Here is a 15,505-nt window from a genome sequence, read left to right as displayed (position 1 = left end):
AAGAGAAACATGATGGACATGAGTGTTCTTTCTCAACAGATCTGGCGTTTCCAGTTTTCAATAGGCTCTGCCTATTTTTGTGCATTTCAGAGGGTTTGTTACAGAGACTGAGTAAACACTGGGGCATTGTCAAGCAGTGTTCAGCCAAAAGTTTGCATGAAAAATAGATACGAATCAATGTTGTTTAGACCACAATATTGGAAATGAAAACAATAAAAATCATACTGGCTATTAAGAATTCTTAAATTATCTTACTAGCCATTGTTACTCTACTGTGTAACAGAGCATATAATTACATTTTGATTGGCACTTGAACAGAGATCATCTGGATATAGAAATAGGAGAATAGCATGACAAATGAAAATTAGTTCCGTTAGATTTTGTTAATTTAAATTTTATTTTTTAAAGACTTTATTTTTTTTCTAGAGCAGTTTTTAGATTTCCAAGAAAATTGACAGGGAGGCACAAAGATTTCCCATGTATTCCCACTCCCCGACATATGTACAGCCTCCGCCATTATCAGCATCGCTCCCCAGAATGGTAGATTTTTTTAACCAAGGATGAACTGACATTGACACATCATAATCACCCAATGTCCATATTTTACTTTAGGGTTCAGTCTTGGTCATGTATATTCTATGAGTTTGGACAAAGGTAAAATGACACGTATCCATTATTGTAATATCATTAGGAGTATTTTCATGGTATGATAAAAATCTAAATCCATTATGTTTTTAAATATATTCCAGAGCTACACTAATTAAAATAGTTGGTATAGTGCTGAAATAGATAGGCAGATCAATGGAGAAAGGTAGGCAGTCCAGAAATGGGCCCAAGTGCAAACAAAGTAAGTTTAGATAAAAGGAGCATTCCAAATCAGTAGGAAAAATATTCCATAAATGGTGTTGGGATAAGTGGTTATAAAATCATAAAGTAGTAGAAAAACAGCAATGAATTTTTGTGATAATCTTGTCATGGAGAAGGTTTTTTCTAAGTATGTCATAAAATCCAGAAGTCATAGAGAAAAGATTAATAAATAGAATTATAGTTGACCCTTGAACAATGTGAGAGTTTAGAGCACAGTCAAAAATATGCGTATAACTTTTGACTCCCCCCAAACTTAGTTGTCCCTCAGTATCTGCCTTGGGGGTGGATATTGGTTCCAGGGACCCCCATGGATACCAAGTCCATGGATACTTAGGTCCTCTATACAAAGTAACATAGAACACTGCATATAGTTGGCCCTCCACATCTCTAGGCTCCTGACGGAGGATCAAAAACAATACAAGTATTTATTCATTCCAGGTCATCACTCCCCCTGAGAGTAGACATAGTTCAGCAAAAGCGAGGATCAAAGACTTCTCTAGAGTGAATTCCATGTGTTTTTTTTACAATTTTAAAACTTAATGTCCTTTCCCAGAGATACTACAATAGATTAAATGAAAATTTTTGCTGATGGAGGGGTTAAGATAATTTCTGAAATATATATTGGGCATTGTCCTATAGCTGAAATACATACCTATGAAGACATCCCAACAGCTCCGTTGTCACTAGTTGCTAGCGAGTAACAGAAAGAGTCTAGAGGAAAAGAAAGTCATGAGACTTGTCCTAGGGTCCTGTCATTGCCACCACCATCTGACCCAACGTGAGAGACTTATGTCAGAGTCTTTGTTTACTCATCAGATCTTCAGAGCTTAATATATGCTGGGCCTTATACAACAATACTAAATTCCATATACCACAGCATCATATAGCACATACTGTAAGTGTGCCACAATGTAATGTAATGTGATATTATAAAATAAGAGATACTGAGGAGTTGCCAACTGCATGTAAAAGAGCCAAGCTCCCCCCAGATTTAATTGTCATTCTCCTGCTTAAACTCTCAATGGTTCCCGTGCACCTTCAAATTAAGTCCCACTCTTAAGCTTGTCTGACATTCAATGTGCTTTATCATCTGTCTCCTGCCAACTTCTTTGGCCCCAGCTCTAGCCACCACTCTTCCCATCTCCCGAGGTGCCTACATTAATCCAAACCAAATCCTTTGCCGTTCCCCATTGTTATTTCATGTTGGTATGCCTTTGTCGATGTTTTTTTTCCTTGCCTGCTTGAAAAATTTGCACTCATCCTTTGTGACCTGGCTCAGAAATCAGCTCTCCAGGAAAGATTTCCTCTCAGATCCTTTCTGTATTTTATTGATATATATACCTTTATTATCCCATGTAATATGCTACCCTGCAGTCATTTGCTAAAGTACTCAGAGAAGTATGCAAGTGAATCCTCCATTAGAGTGTAAGCTCCTTGAGGGCAGAGACCCTGTCTCATTAATCTTCGTGTGCCTCCTGTATAGCACGACACCTGGTGAGAAGGAGCACTCAATCCATCTCATAAATGGATGGATTTAAAAACAATGAATCGAGCATACTGCAGCAGCAGGTTTTCTTTGTAGTGTGACATTTCTTAATAGAGTGACAAATCTGGTAAAACTCGCCTCTCTCTTGGATTCCATCTTATCTCTACCTGAGTCCCCACACAAGGGGCACTACCAAAGGCATTCCAGGGAGGTTCCTGCAACAGCTACTTGAGTGTGCACTGTACAGTTGGTGCCATCTTGCACAGGGAAAGGTTAACTGGAAAACACACCAAGTCACCAAGTAGATGTCATTTTAATCTTGACAGTGTACTTTTTAAAGCAGATGGCTGAGTTTTTCTTCCTTCACATAGCTAACATCTCTCCAAACAAGCTTAGGTAGCAACCTGTTGTCTTTGGCAAACTGATTAATGAGGACATTACTCATATGCCTGGTTGTATGACATGTCCAATAACATTGTCATTTTGTTTCTGGGATGTTGGGTAAAAATATCCAGGAATCCACTACCACTGGAGTGTCCACCTGTTTGCTGGGAACGTTAAAGAGAGAAATCTGGGAAGGCAGCTCCCTTGAAGAATGCTGAAGCGGGTCTGATTCTATCACTCCTCTCCCCACAACAAACTGTCCCCTCCAAAATTAGCAATAGCACCTGTGGAAACAAGGGAACAGCTGTGCTGGGTACCTTAGCACTTTGATTGGCTGAGGACTGATCTGCCTGCTGGCACCTGGAGAAATTGCAGAAGTAGCTCTTTCCAAGCCTGAATGAGGGAAAACACAACTGGAGGGCAGGAAACTGGGCAAGTGTAGCTGGTACCACTCAACTCAGGGATCTAACAGTGTGTGGGTGGAGGGGAGGGGGCCGTCAGGGGGATGGGAGTTACCGTGGAGAGGAGGTACGATCTTTTCCTCTGAAAGCTATAACTAGGCAGGAGGGGAGCAAGCATGCATTTGGGCCTCACCTGCAGCAGCCGCAACAGAGCAGATCAACAGATAAGTTCCATGCTGAGTGTGAAAGGATATCTAAGGGAAACTCACCAGACGGCCTGAAGCTTTCCGAGAGAAAACAAACTGGAGAAAACCTTACAGGATTAGGGAAAGAATAACCCCCCTCCTAGGACCTGCTGTCCGAGTATACAAAACAACAAAAAGAGTAGAACACAACACAAGAATCCCAGGAAAAAAGGGAAAGGGTGAAGTGTGGAGGAGCAGGTAAGAGTCCAGGCTGATGACCAAGGCACCAAACACTCCAGCGAGAGATCAACATTCCTTGCACCCGCCCTAACTGCATGTGCATTAGCCAGCACGAGGCCTTCTTGGACTGGAAATGATACCGCCCAGGAAGCTTATTTGAGCAAGGCAGTGTTACTTAAGATAAAGTGACTTTCTGTTGAATACTGTGCCTTAGAAAAATATCTAGAGGCCAGAGCTTAAATGTAAAGTCAATCTGTGAAATGTTTAGTGAGCAATATGTAGTCCTGATAAAAGTCGAAACAGGGTACTGCTGCTTTTGTGTTTTGAATCTCCTCGTCACGAGGGCAATGGGAGTGTCAGGAGAGTCTGTAGCACCAAACTCTTAAAAGATGTTTACATTCTTATGATCGTTACAAAATGAGTCCTATAACAAACTAGTTCGTTGTATCAACTCTCAGCTCTGATAATACCATCTTTGAGGGGAAGCAGGTGGCTGATCTAACTTAAAGAGGAAAAAAATGAAAGGAACAAAATGCTTAGTATTTGCATGAAAGATATGTATATGCCTATATAAATTTCCTATAGGTTGCTGTGGTTACATGCCCCGTTAGTTCTAGTAGAAGGTCCCAGAAAATGGGTGGCAGCACCAAGTCCAGAACAGAAGTGGAAACAATTATTTTATTTTGTTTTATTTTCTTTTATCCACACCCAAGGGCATGCTCTATGATTTTGGACAGAGGGACAGGGAGGGAGGCAGAAAGGGACAGAAGCATCAATGTAACAGAGAAACATCAATTAGTTGCCTTTTGCACACACCCCAACCAGGGACCGAACCTGAAACCTAGGCATGTGCCCAGACCAGGAATCAAACCTGTGACCTTTTGGTGTATGGGACAACACTCCAACCAACTGAGCCACACCAGCCAGGGCCAGAATAATTATTTTACTCAAGTTAAAACACAGACAAGAAAAAGTATTCTTCCACACACATTCGCACCTGATAGGAGGTGTTACGGAGGCAGTTCTGGTGACTGTCACTGCAAAGAGAGTTGTCACAAGTGTCAGAAACTGCTCAGAAAAGTTCACTCAGACTTCACAGGGGTCACCCGTGTGGAGAGATTTTTTAAACAATACATTTCATCTTGAACTAGATGGGAAAATGCTGAGAAATAGCTTTTCGTGAATCTGTAACAATCATAAACAGTGGCGGCTGAATCAACACAGATTTGTTTACAAAATAGGAACCAAAGGGTGTCCTTTGAAACCCATTTGAGATAGACTTAGAATATACATTTTTAGGACTGTTTCCCAAAGCGAGCAATGATTTGCACTCATTTAGGAATGGCAGAGACAGAGATGGCTGCTGTGCAGAACTAGCAAGGCAGCATTACTGAAGATAAAGTGACTTCAAGATAATAGAACTTTTCCCTCCTAACTTTTAAGGATAATGTTAGCTAGAACCCTGCCGTTCCACCAGAGACTGCTTGTTGGTGACAGACATTCAGGGTGGGGCAAAAGGAGGTTAACAGCTGTGATGTGAAACACAGAATTTATTCTTATATTACTGTTTATTAGTTACTGTATTATTTTCCACACAAACAACTGTAAAACTACTTTTGCCCCACCCTGTACTGTTAGCACAACTGGTCAGCAGCCACGTAGCAATCAATACCTTAATTCCTATGAGCTAATATTCATGCAAACATTTTACTGTCAAGTGGTATTACTCCTATTATCGTATTTTATTACACAGAATAATAGGGGCTGTACCACTCAGGTAACATTGTATTGATCAATGAAGATTGACATTAACCATCTTCAGACTTAAATGTTTTTGGAAACAATTCTGTGTATAAGCAAGAAAGTTTAAAGATATATCCTGGGATAGAGGTCTTATGTAGTTGCAGGAAGTCCTTAAAGTCGAAGGGTTTGAAAATATGCTTTAAAAGACAGTTTAATCTAAATATCTATAATTGAGTAAAAAATAAATACACACACATATACATATATATATATATATATATATATATATACCAAACAGAAAAATCAGAATATCCACAATATTAAAAAGTAATGACAGAAAGAAAGAGTCAAAGGTATTTGCATCTAGCAATAGATAGCATTTAACTGGAGGCAGGAAATATTAACACTTAAATTCTCATAAATATTATTTGTGATTTGAATATATCTTTAGAGTCATGAGTACATCTGATAGGGTACCAGTAGTAAATTCTAGGTTGCATTTTTTCCCCTTAGACACTGAGAAGATTAAAGCAACATTTGAAGCTGTTAAGGTAATTCACAAGTAAGAAATGGTTCCAGTGCTGCTTTGCTGAAGTCTCCAGGTACGAAAACCACACTCCTTCCTGAGCAGCCTAGGATTCCAGAGTCTTAGGCTCCTTAAAAGCATGAGCTCCAGAAGAGGCGCTCCGCCACATTCCCATTCAGCAAACAACTCTGGGTTTACCAGATCTTACACTGGGAACAACTGCAAAAGTGAACTTTGATGGAAGAAAGCTGCTTTTATAAAAAGTTTTCTGATTAATAATGTGGGCTGGGTTTTTTTTGTTTGTTTTCATAACTTACTCTATGACATGTGCCATTGTAACTCAGAATTTCTTCAGGTCTGAGTCAGTAGAATAAGGTGTACTTGTCTAATGTGTTTCTGTTGGGTAACCCTCAGGAGGATTGTGAAAGAAGGTACCTGCTCACTTGTTGGTTCTTCATCTGTCTCCAATCACCCTCACCCTAACCCCACAGGTATCCAGTGTCCACCTGCTGCTCTTTAAATGATCAAGTTCCACCACAGCAATCATGTCTACCCAAATCCTTCAAAACCATAGAATTCTCTTTTCTTCCATACCTAAACTGTGTATTAAACTAATCTTTAGGTAGCAAATAAGTGCTGGGAAAAAGCATATTCATACTAATGTGTAAATGACTAACAGTGGTGCTTGGCAAGCCATCTCTTACAAAGGGTAGGTAGTTCAGTTTTAGGCAGTTGCTTATAGGTCAAATAAATAAATTTCCTCAAATAAGGGCACACTTTATTCTTTTCTACTGGGTGAGGTGTGTGTGTGTGTATGGCTTAGGAATAACAGCAGTATTTATATATATATATATATATATATATACTGTATATGTGTGTGTGTGTGTGTGTGTGTGTATGGCTTAGGAATAACAGCAGTATTTTAAGTACAAATGATAGTTAGGACAATATTAAGAAAAGCTATTGAGTTTGAGGAGAAGGTTCCGGTACATTGGTGAAGGGGAGGAGTTGGGCAANTATATATATATATATATATATATATATATATATAAATACTGTATATGTGTGTGTGTGTGTGTGTGTGTGTGTGTATGGTTTAGGAATAACAGCAGTATTTTAAGTACAAATGATAGTTAGGACAATATTAAGAAAAGCTATTGAGTTTGAGGAGAAGGTTCCGGTACATTGGTGAAGGGGAGGAGTTGGGCAAAGTTTGAGCATGGAAGGTTTTGGTTCCTTGACCTTCATTTTCTCTTCCTTATTTTTATGCTGATGAGGTCTCTTTTTCCTTGTCAACAGACTTTTTCAGTCCTACTTGGAATTATTTATTTATTTTGCTCCTGCTGACAAGCTGGAGGTTGAGCTATGTGCTCAGGCTGAAAGTGTTCCTTCAGGCCCTTGCCTCTGAACTTTCTAGCCAATGCAGAGTAAATAGGTACTGTGCTATATGCAAATGTAGGCATATTTGTCAGAGTAGGCCAAAGAAGGGGAGGCATTTTGCAAAATGCCTTTTAGAACAGAAACAAACTTTTGAGACGAAATAGCTTATAGCTTCATGAAAATAAACTCAACTTCTCGGGAACAGAAAGTACAGAGGAACACTTATCTATACAGTAAATTGGGAACGAAACACATGCAGCAAGATGTGACTAATACTTCAGCAGTGAGCTCACCTCAAGTATTTCACGAATTTCACATGACCCGCCCACTTTTTCTCTGTACCTCTCGGGATTACCATATCAGCAGCAATAATACTCTGTTGTTTGAGTGCCAGATTTACATATCCACGTAGCCACGGCATTCCTGAATATAGAATATTGTACTGTTCCCCTTGTTTGCGGTTTCTACCAGACGCTTAATTTTTGTTTCCTTACCCTCCTCACTTAATCTCATGCCACCCCCACCTCTCTTCAATCAGAGGTTTGTTTTTTTCTTTGAATAGTTTTCCTCTTTTCCTTTCTCAGTTTTTTTTGTCAAAACTTGAACGATCCACACATTCCCTGTATAACCATGCTGCTTTAAAATTTTTATTACTCGGCCACAAATGATCAACTCTCTGAAAAGACAAGCAGGGATAGAGAAGTAACAGCTGGTCACTTCTGGGATGACTCCAGGATACCTTCTTCCCCATATGCGTGGACTATGTTACCGTGGGTCAAAAGTTACCATGGGAGATTTCACAAAGGTGTTTCTTTCTTGGTGGGCATTGCTTTTAAGTATTTCTATTTCTACATTGAAGATGGGTCTAACAAACATCTCCATGCCAGGATTGAATTAAGCAATTTTCATTTCCAATGAAAGTTTGGAAAGAGCTAGAAAATTTTTAAATTTTTGACTCTTATGTGTCAAACTTAATGGAAAACCAGCTGGAGCCTAACAAGGTATTTTAATGAGCTTCCTTTTTCTCTGATGTTCCCCAAGGGACATGTGCCAAGCAGACCTATGTGGCCCTGGGAGTAACATGATCATCTTGGCTCTGTTTAGACACCTGTGCTCTTTTGAGCCTAGTGGTAAGGAGAACAGGACAGAGAGGGATGAGGGCAGGGAAGGCATTCAGACATAGTGGGCGTGGGTGTGTGCCATGCTGCTTAGGAATTCACTACAAGAAACTCCACCGCAGCAGCAGAGACTCGATGCATCATAGACCAACAGTGCCTCTTTGTGGGGTGTCTGAGAGTATATGTGTGTATGTTAAGGAGAGAAGTTTGGTGGGGAGGAGGAAATTAAAGGCATTTTTTAAAACGAATTGCATGCCATGGAAGTTCTTTTTGAGAAGGCAATTTAAGAAAAAGAGATTAAAAACCATGGATATAAAGTATGCCCAAGATCTGGAGAGCATATTTTTCTTCTAAACTTCCTCCCACTCCTGAGAGAGTGGGCGAGAGCAAGAGAGAGAGGAGAGAGAGCAGAGAGAGAGAAGAGAGAGAGAGAAAGAGAGAGGATACATTTGCTGTGTTCACTTTTCCTTTTCTAGGAATTAGTCTGATGCTTGGTTCTCCCTACCCACTCTGGACAAGTTAGCATATAGATATTAAACTTGATCTGTTTTATTTTTTATCAGATGCCTTGTTTAGTGATTGCTCATAGTCTTCCATATGTGTGACTTTCTCCTTCCTGGATTATAAAGTTCTTGAGTATTTATATTTATAGAAGCTAATACTCCCTCTTGTTTTTCCTCATTAATGTTACCAATTCTGGGTATTTCTCTGCAAATGTCGAACATAAAACTACACAAAACTTCTTCAATAATATTTTTTTCCACTTACAAAGTCTTATTTTATGATGTGATTAAGTTTTATTTTTTTAAGATTTTATTATTTATTTTTAGAGAGAGGGGAAAGAAGGGAGAAAGAGAGGGATGGAAACACTGATGTGAAAGAGAAACATTCATGGGTTGACTCTCCTATGCACCCCAGCCGGGCATGTGCCCTGACTAGGAACAGAACCAATGACCTTTCACTTTGCAGGATGACCCCAACCAACTGAGCCACACTAGTCAAGACAAGGTTTATTTTTATAAATTAAAAAATGTTTATTTTTTCTCTTTTGCATTAGAATTATTTTATTTTATTTTTTATTTTTATTTAATTCTTGTTCAAGTACAGTTTTCTGTCTTATATTCCCAGCCCTGCCCCCCCCAGTGCTACCCACCTCCCTCCCATTTCCGCCCCCCACCTTAGTCATTGTCCATGTGTCCTTTATACTTGTTCATGTGAGTCCATCCCCTTTTCCCCTACGATTCTCTCCCCTCTCCCCTCTGGACCCTGACATTTGAGTGTCATTGGTCATACTTTGCTTGCTTGTTTGTTTTGTTTAGATTCCTGTTAACGGTGATATTATATGGTATTTGTCTTTCACCACCTGGCTTATTTCACTCAACATAATGCTCTCCAGTTCCATCCATGATGTTGCAAAAGGTAGGAGCTCCTTCTTCCTTTCTGCAGCATAGAATTCCATTGTGTAAATGTACCATAGCTTTTTGATCCAGTCATAAATTAAAAAATTGTTAAATAAAGTATTTCCACTTTCTAAAGTGTTTACAGTTTTTTAAAATGTAATTCCTATATTAATTGTGTAATATTTCAAATGTACAGAAATTCAGCCCTGGCTGGGTGGCTAAGTTCATTGGAGTGTCCCCCCATACACCAAAAGGTTGCGGGTTTGATCCCTGGCCAGGAGTGTATCGGAGGCAACCAATCTATGTTTCTCTCCCCACGTCGCTATTCCTTCTCTCTCTCCCTCTTTCTCTCTCTCTAAAATCAATAAAAACATATCCTCAGGCGAAGGTTTTTAAAAAATGCACAGAAATATAACATGCATTCCACCACCAGATTTAACATATTTGCTCCGTCTCTTTAAAAGTTAAATATACAGCCAAACCACCCAAGACGCTCTCTATCCCAGTCCCCTCCCTCCCAAGAGAAGACCACTCTCCTGAAGCTGGTATACATACTTCCCTTGCCAGATTTTAAATTTCCACTACATGTTCAAACAATCTTAGTTCTCCTTCCAGAGTGGCTGTTCATTGGGTCAGTGAGCTGCTCACACACAGCCAGGCATGGCCATCCGTGGCAGGGCAGTGTGGATAAGCACCCTTACAGAAGGGTCGGGCGCACTTTTGTCCGTTGGGATGCAGGAAGGGTGGCAGTTCCACCCTGAAGGACAGGGCTTAGCAGCAGCAAGGTTATCCCTGAGGAGGCAAATCAAGGGCAGGCAGGGCATAGGATGAGGAGGCTCGGAGGAGGTGGAAGGGGACTCTCGCAGGTGTCGAGCAAAAGGGTTATTAGATGGGGAAGCAGAAGAGAGCCTGCATTATCACAGACTTTTGCTTCCTTGATCCTCAGAGAGGAAGTGGCTAGGCAACTCTCAGACAGGCAGGTACGCAGTTAAGGGTGCACACCTGGCTGGGCCCAACAGCCCCAGCCACAGCCCCAGCATGCCACCCATTACTAACCTTGTTACTTGCTTAAGCTGCATTTTATTTTTTTAATTGTATTAATTATGCTATTATAGTTGTCCTGGTTTTTCCCCCTTGATCCCCCTCTATCCAGCACCCCCACTCCCTCAGGCAATCCTCCCACCATTGTTCATGTACATGCGTCATGTGTTTAAGTTCTTTAGCTACTCCATTTCCTATACTGTATTTTATGTCCCCATGGCTATTCTGTAACTACCTATTTGTACTTCTTAATCCCCTCACCTCTTCACCCATTCTCCTCCTTCCCCCTCCCATCTGGCAACCTTCTGGTAACTAACTTCTTTTCTCTCGCTTTTAAGAAAGAAGAACAAAGTAGGAGGGATCACAATACCTGATATCAAACTGTATTACAAGGCCACTGTAATCAAAACAGCCTGGTACTGGCATAAAAACAGGCACATAGACCAATGGAACAGAATAGAGAACCCAGAAATAAACCCAACTCTCTACAGTCAATTAATATTCGACAAAGGGGGCAGTATCATAAAATGGGGTAAAGATAGCCTCTTCAACAAATGGTGTTGGGAGAACTGGACAGCTACATGCAAAAAAATGAAACTCGAGCACCAACTTACATCATACACCAAAATAAATTCAAGGTGGATAAAAGACTTAAATATAAGCCATGACACCATTAAAGTCCTAGAGGAGAACATTGGCAGGAAAATCTCAGATATTTCACGCAGCAACATTTTTACTGATATGTCCCCTAGAGCAAGGACTATAAAGGAAAGAATAAACAAATGGGATCTCATCAAAATAAAAAGCTTCTGCGCAGCTAAAGAAAACAGCATTAAAATAAAAAGACAACCAACTGTATGGGAAAACATATTTGCCAATGATACCTCAGACAAAGGTTTAATCTCCAAAATATACAAAGAACTCACACGACTTCACTCTAAGAAGACAACTAACCCAATTAAAAAATGGGGAAAGGACTTGAACAGACACTTCTGCAAGGAGGACATACAGAGGATCCAGAGACACATGAAAAGATGCTCAATATCACTAGCTATCAGAGAGATGCAAATTAAAACTACAATGAGATACCACTTTACACCGGTGAGAATGGCTATCATAAACAAAGCAATAAACAACAAATGTTGGAGAGGGTGTGGAGGAAAGGGGACTCTGGTCCACTGTTGGTGGGATTGTAGACTGGTACAACCATTATGGAAAACAGTATGGAATTTTCTCAGAAAACTAAAATTGGACTTGCCTTTTGACCCAGCAATTCCACTGCTGGGATTGTATCCTAAGAACCCTAAAACACCAATCCCAAAGAACCTATGCACCCCAATGTTCATAGCAGCACAATTTACAATAGCCAAGAGTTGGAAGCAACCTAGGTGCCCGTCAGTAAATGAATGGATCAAAAAACTATGGTACATATACACAATGGAATTTTATGCTGCAGAAAGAAAGAAGGAGCTCCTACCTTTTGCAACATCATGGATGGAACTGGAAAGCATTATGCTGAGTGAAATAAGCCAGGTGTTGAAGGACAAATACCATATGATCTCACCTCTAACAGGAAGCTAAACAACAAAGCAAACAAGCAAGCAAAATATAACCAAAGACACTGAAATAGAGACCAGGCTGACAGTGACCAGAGGGGAGAGGGGAGGGAATTTCAGGGGAAATAAGGGAGGGATTTAGAGGAACCTATATAAAGGATACATGGACAACAACTGAGAAGGGAGGAAATGGGAGGGAGGGGGGAGGCTGGGGGGTGGGATGGGATGGGAGTAATAGACAGAAAACTGTACTTGAAAAATAATTAAATAAAAAAATTGGAAAAAAAAGAGCCTCTCTTTATCTTTAAACTTTGGCCTTTTAATAATAACGTGTCTTGTAGTGGGTCTCTTTGCATTTATCATAACTGGGACTCTCTATGCTTCCTGGACTTGCATGTCTATTTTCTTCACCAAATTAGAGTTTTCTTCCAATATTTTTCCAGATAGATTTCCAATTTCTTGCTCTTTCTCTTCTCCTTCTGGCACCCCTATGAGGCAAATGTTGGGTCTCTTAAAGTTGTTCCAGAGGCTGTTTATACTATCCTCATTGTTTTTATTCTTTTTTCTTCTTGTTTTTCTGATTGGTTGTTTTTGGTTCCTTATGTTCCAAGTCATTGTATTGATTCTCAACTTCATTCATTCTACTGTTGTTTCCCTGTAAATTGTTCTTTATTTCAATTAGTGTATCCTTCATTTCTGGCTGGGTCTTTTTTATGCTGTTTAGGTCCCCACTAAGTTCCTTGAGAATCCTTATAAAGTGTTTCGAACTCTGCATCTGATAGATTGCTTATCTCCATTACCTTTAGCAGCTTTAGCTCTTTTTCTAGAGTTTTGCTCTCTTCTTACATTTGGGCCATGTTTCTTTGGCTCCTCATTTTGTTGGTCTCCCTGCGTTTGTTTCAGACGAGATCAAGAGCGTTCAGGGTGGTATGGCCGTAGACCCTGTGTTTGTTTCAATGTATTAAGTGGAGCTGCTTTGACTCCATGTCTTGATAGTGTGGCTTAATGTAGTAGGTATCCTGTAGGGTCCAGTGACACAGCCTTCCCTATCACCCAAGCTGGGTACTCAAGGTGTGTCCTCTGTGTGGCCTGAGTACATCCTCCTTTTGTAGTTGAGACTTGGCTGCTGTGGGCAGGTCAATGGGAGAGATTTATCCAGGCCAGTCAGCTGCAAGGACTGGCTGTTACCACTGACCCCCAATCTCTGCCCTCCATGGAGGATCAGCCATGGAGAGGCAGGGTGGTGGTGCTCTGATATGGTCTGTAGCTGTTCACTGGATGCACTTGCCCAGGGGTTTCCTGGGTGATGCAGACCAAGGTCAGCCCCAACCTGTGTTTTGCCTGGGGCACCCTGCCTGAGCTTTAGAGAAATCTGAGATGGCTGCTATTTGTGCTGAGTTTAGAGATTCCCAGGTGAAGCCAAGCTGTGACTCTAATCTGGCTGCTGCTAGAGCTCATTGAAGCCAGCTGTTGCTTGTTGGATAGGATTTAGGAGACAAGACCAGCCATTCGTATGGAAAAGTGACTTGGGTGGGCTTGTAAGTTGGGTGGTGTAAAGCTTCTGGGGTTCTCCAAAGCAGGTCACACAGTGTTAGCCAGATTGATGGGAGTCTCAGATACAGCACCAGCCTGCTGGCTCTGTGGGGAGAAGGCTCAGCACAGGGATAATGTCCTCTGCTCACCTTGATGCCAGACACTTCAGCATCTTCCTGTTTACCAGGCGTGTCAAACTCATTTTCACCCAGGGTCACATCAGCTTTGTGTTTGCCTTCCTGACATAATTTTTAGGACTGTATACATGTAACTACTCCTTAACTGTTAAGGAGTTGAAATTACATTCAGCCTTTTAAAAAATATTTTTAAAGATTTTTTATTTATTTATCTTTAGAGGGGAAGGGAAAGAGAGAGGGAGAGAAATATCAATGTATGGTTGCCTCGCATGCGTCCCCTGCTGGGAACTGGCCTGCAACCCAGGCATGTGCCCTGACTGGGAATCGAACCGCAATACTCTGATTTGCAGGCCCATGCTCAATCCACAGAGCTACATCAGCCAGGACTTACATTCGGCCTTTTTAAGGCAACAGTGAGGCTGATGTGGCCCCTGGTGAGAATGAGTTTGACACCCCTGCTGTATACCACTGGTTTCCTTCCAGCTGCCACCCTGGTGCTGGTGTTCAGGGGGAGTGAGTCTGAGTGAGTCAGTGTGTGCGTTCTCCAAGAGGAACTGCTTAGGGCTCCAGCAGCCTCCTCCAACTCAATACCAGCTTGTTTTTGTAGCCAGAAATTGTGGGGACTTATCTTCCTGGCACTGGAACCCTAGAATAGGGGGCCTAGTGTGGGTCTGGAAGTCCTCACTCTAGAGACATCTCTCCCCAATTTTTATCCATGTGGATATGGGGCCAACCCATTCTGCATCTGCACCCCTCCTACCAGTCTGCATGGGTGTGGTTTCTTTATTTTTGTAGTTGTCAGACTTCCGTTCAACTCGATTTCTGGTATGTCTGAATGATGGTTGTTCTATATTTTACTTGTAATTTTGATGTGGTTGTGCAAAGAGGCAGGCCATGTCTGCCTATGCTGCCATCTTGACCAGAAGTCCTAAGTTCCATTTCACTTGGAAAAAGTGACGTTCTTTATAGTGCCTATGAAGCAGGGGTGTCAAAACTCATTTTCACGGGGGGCCACATCAGCCTCGCAGTTGCCTTCAAAAGGCCAAATGTAATCTTAGGACTGCGTAACTGCAACTACTCCTTAACAGTTAATTGAGAGCTCAGCACTGCCACTGCGTAGAAACAAGGTGGAGGGCCGATTGTGTTTACCACCTGTGCTCTGAAGGGTTATATAGATCAGACAGAAATGATTCAACTTGTCTATATACTCCTCAGTTGCCAAAGGAAAATAGAAGACACCCAGTTAATTTTCATTTTCAAATAACAAATGAATACTTTTTAAAAATAAAAGCGTGCCTCAAATATTGCATGTCCTGTGCATTTATTGCTGAATCTGGGAACTCTACCTCACCTGAATTTTGGAAGTGTCAAAAGGTGTCACAGGGCTCCCCAGAATAACATTAAACAGCACACATCCTTTGTCAAGTTCTCAATGGCCTGACAGGCTGAAACAACAAGCTCACTAACTTGATTAAATCAAGATGACACAAAGACACTGTTATTTTTTA

At 41.0% G+C, this 15,505-nt stretch overlaps 1 long non-coding RNA gene across 1 annotated transcript in view; it reads left to right on the top strand.

Annotated features, from left to right (window-relative positions):
* Positions 1-6,600, top strand: part of LOC118978491 (uncharacterized) — a 28,988-nt gene extending 22,388 nt beyond the window's left edge. The window contains exon 4 of the long non-coding RNA XR_005064718.1: positions 5,820-6,600. This is a non-coding gene — a long non-coding RNA (uncharacterized LOC118978491). The remainder of the gene's footprint in view (positions 1-5,819) is intronic.
* The last annotated feature ends 8,905 nt before the right edge of the window (positions 6,601-15,505 follow it).

This window comes from Sturnira hondurensis, unplaced genomic scaffold, assembly GCF_014824575.4.
Source record: "Sturnira hondurensis isolate 20B ecotype Veracruz unplaced genomic scaffold, ASM1482457v3 Scaffold0021795, whole genome shotgun sequence".
NCBI classification, from domain to species: Eukaryota; Metazoa; Chordata; class Mammalia; order Chiroptera; family Phyllostomidae; genus Sturnira; species Sturnira hondurensis.
The sequence above is the reverse complement of the archived record's forward strand: the minus strand, read 5'-3'. Positions and strand labels throughout refer to the sequence as shown.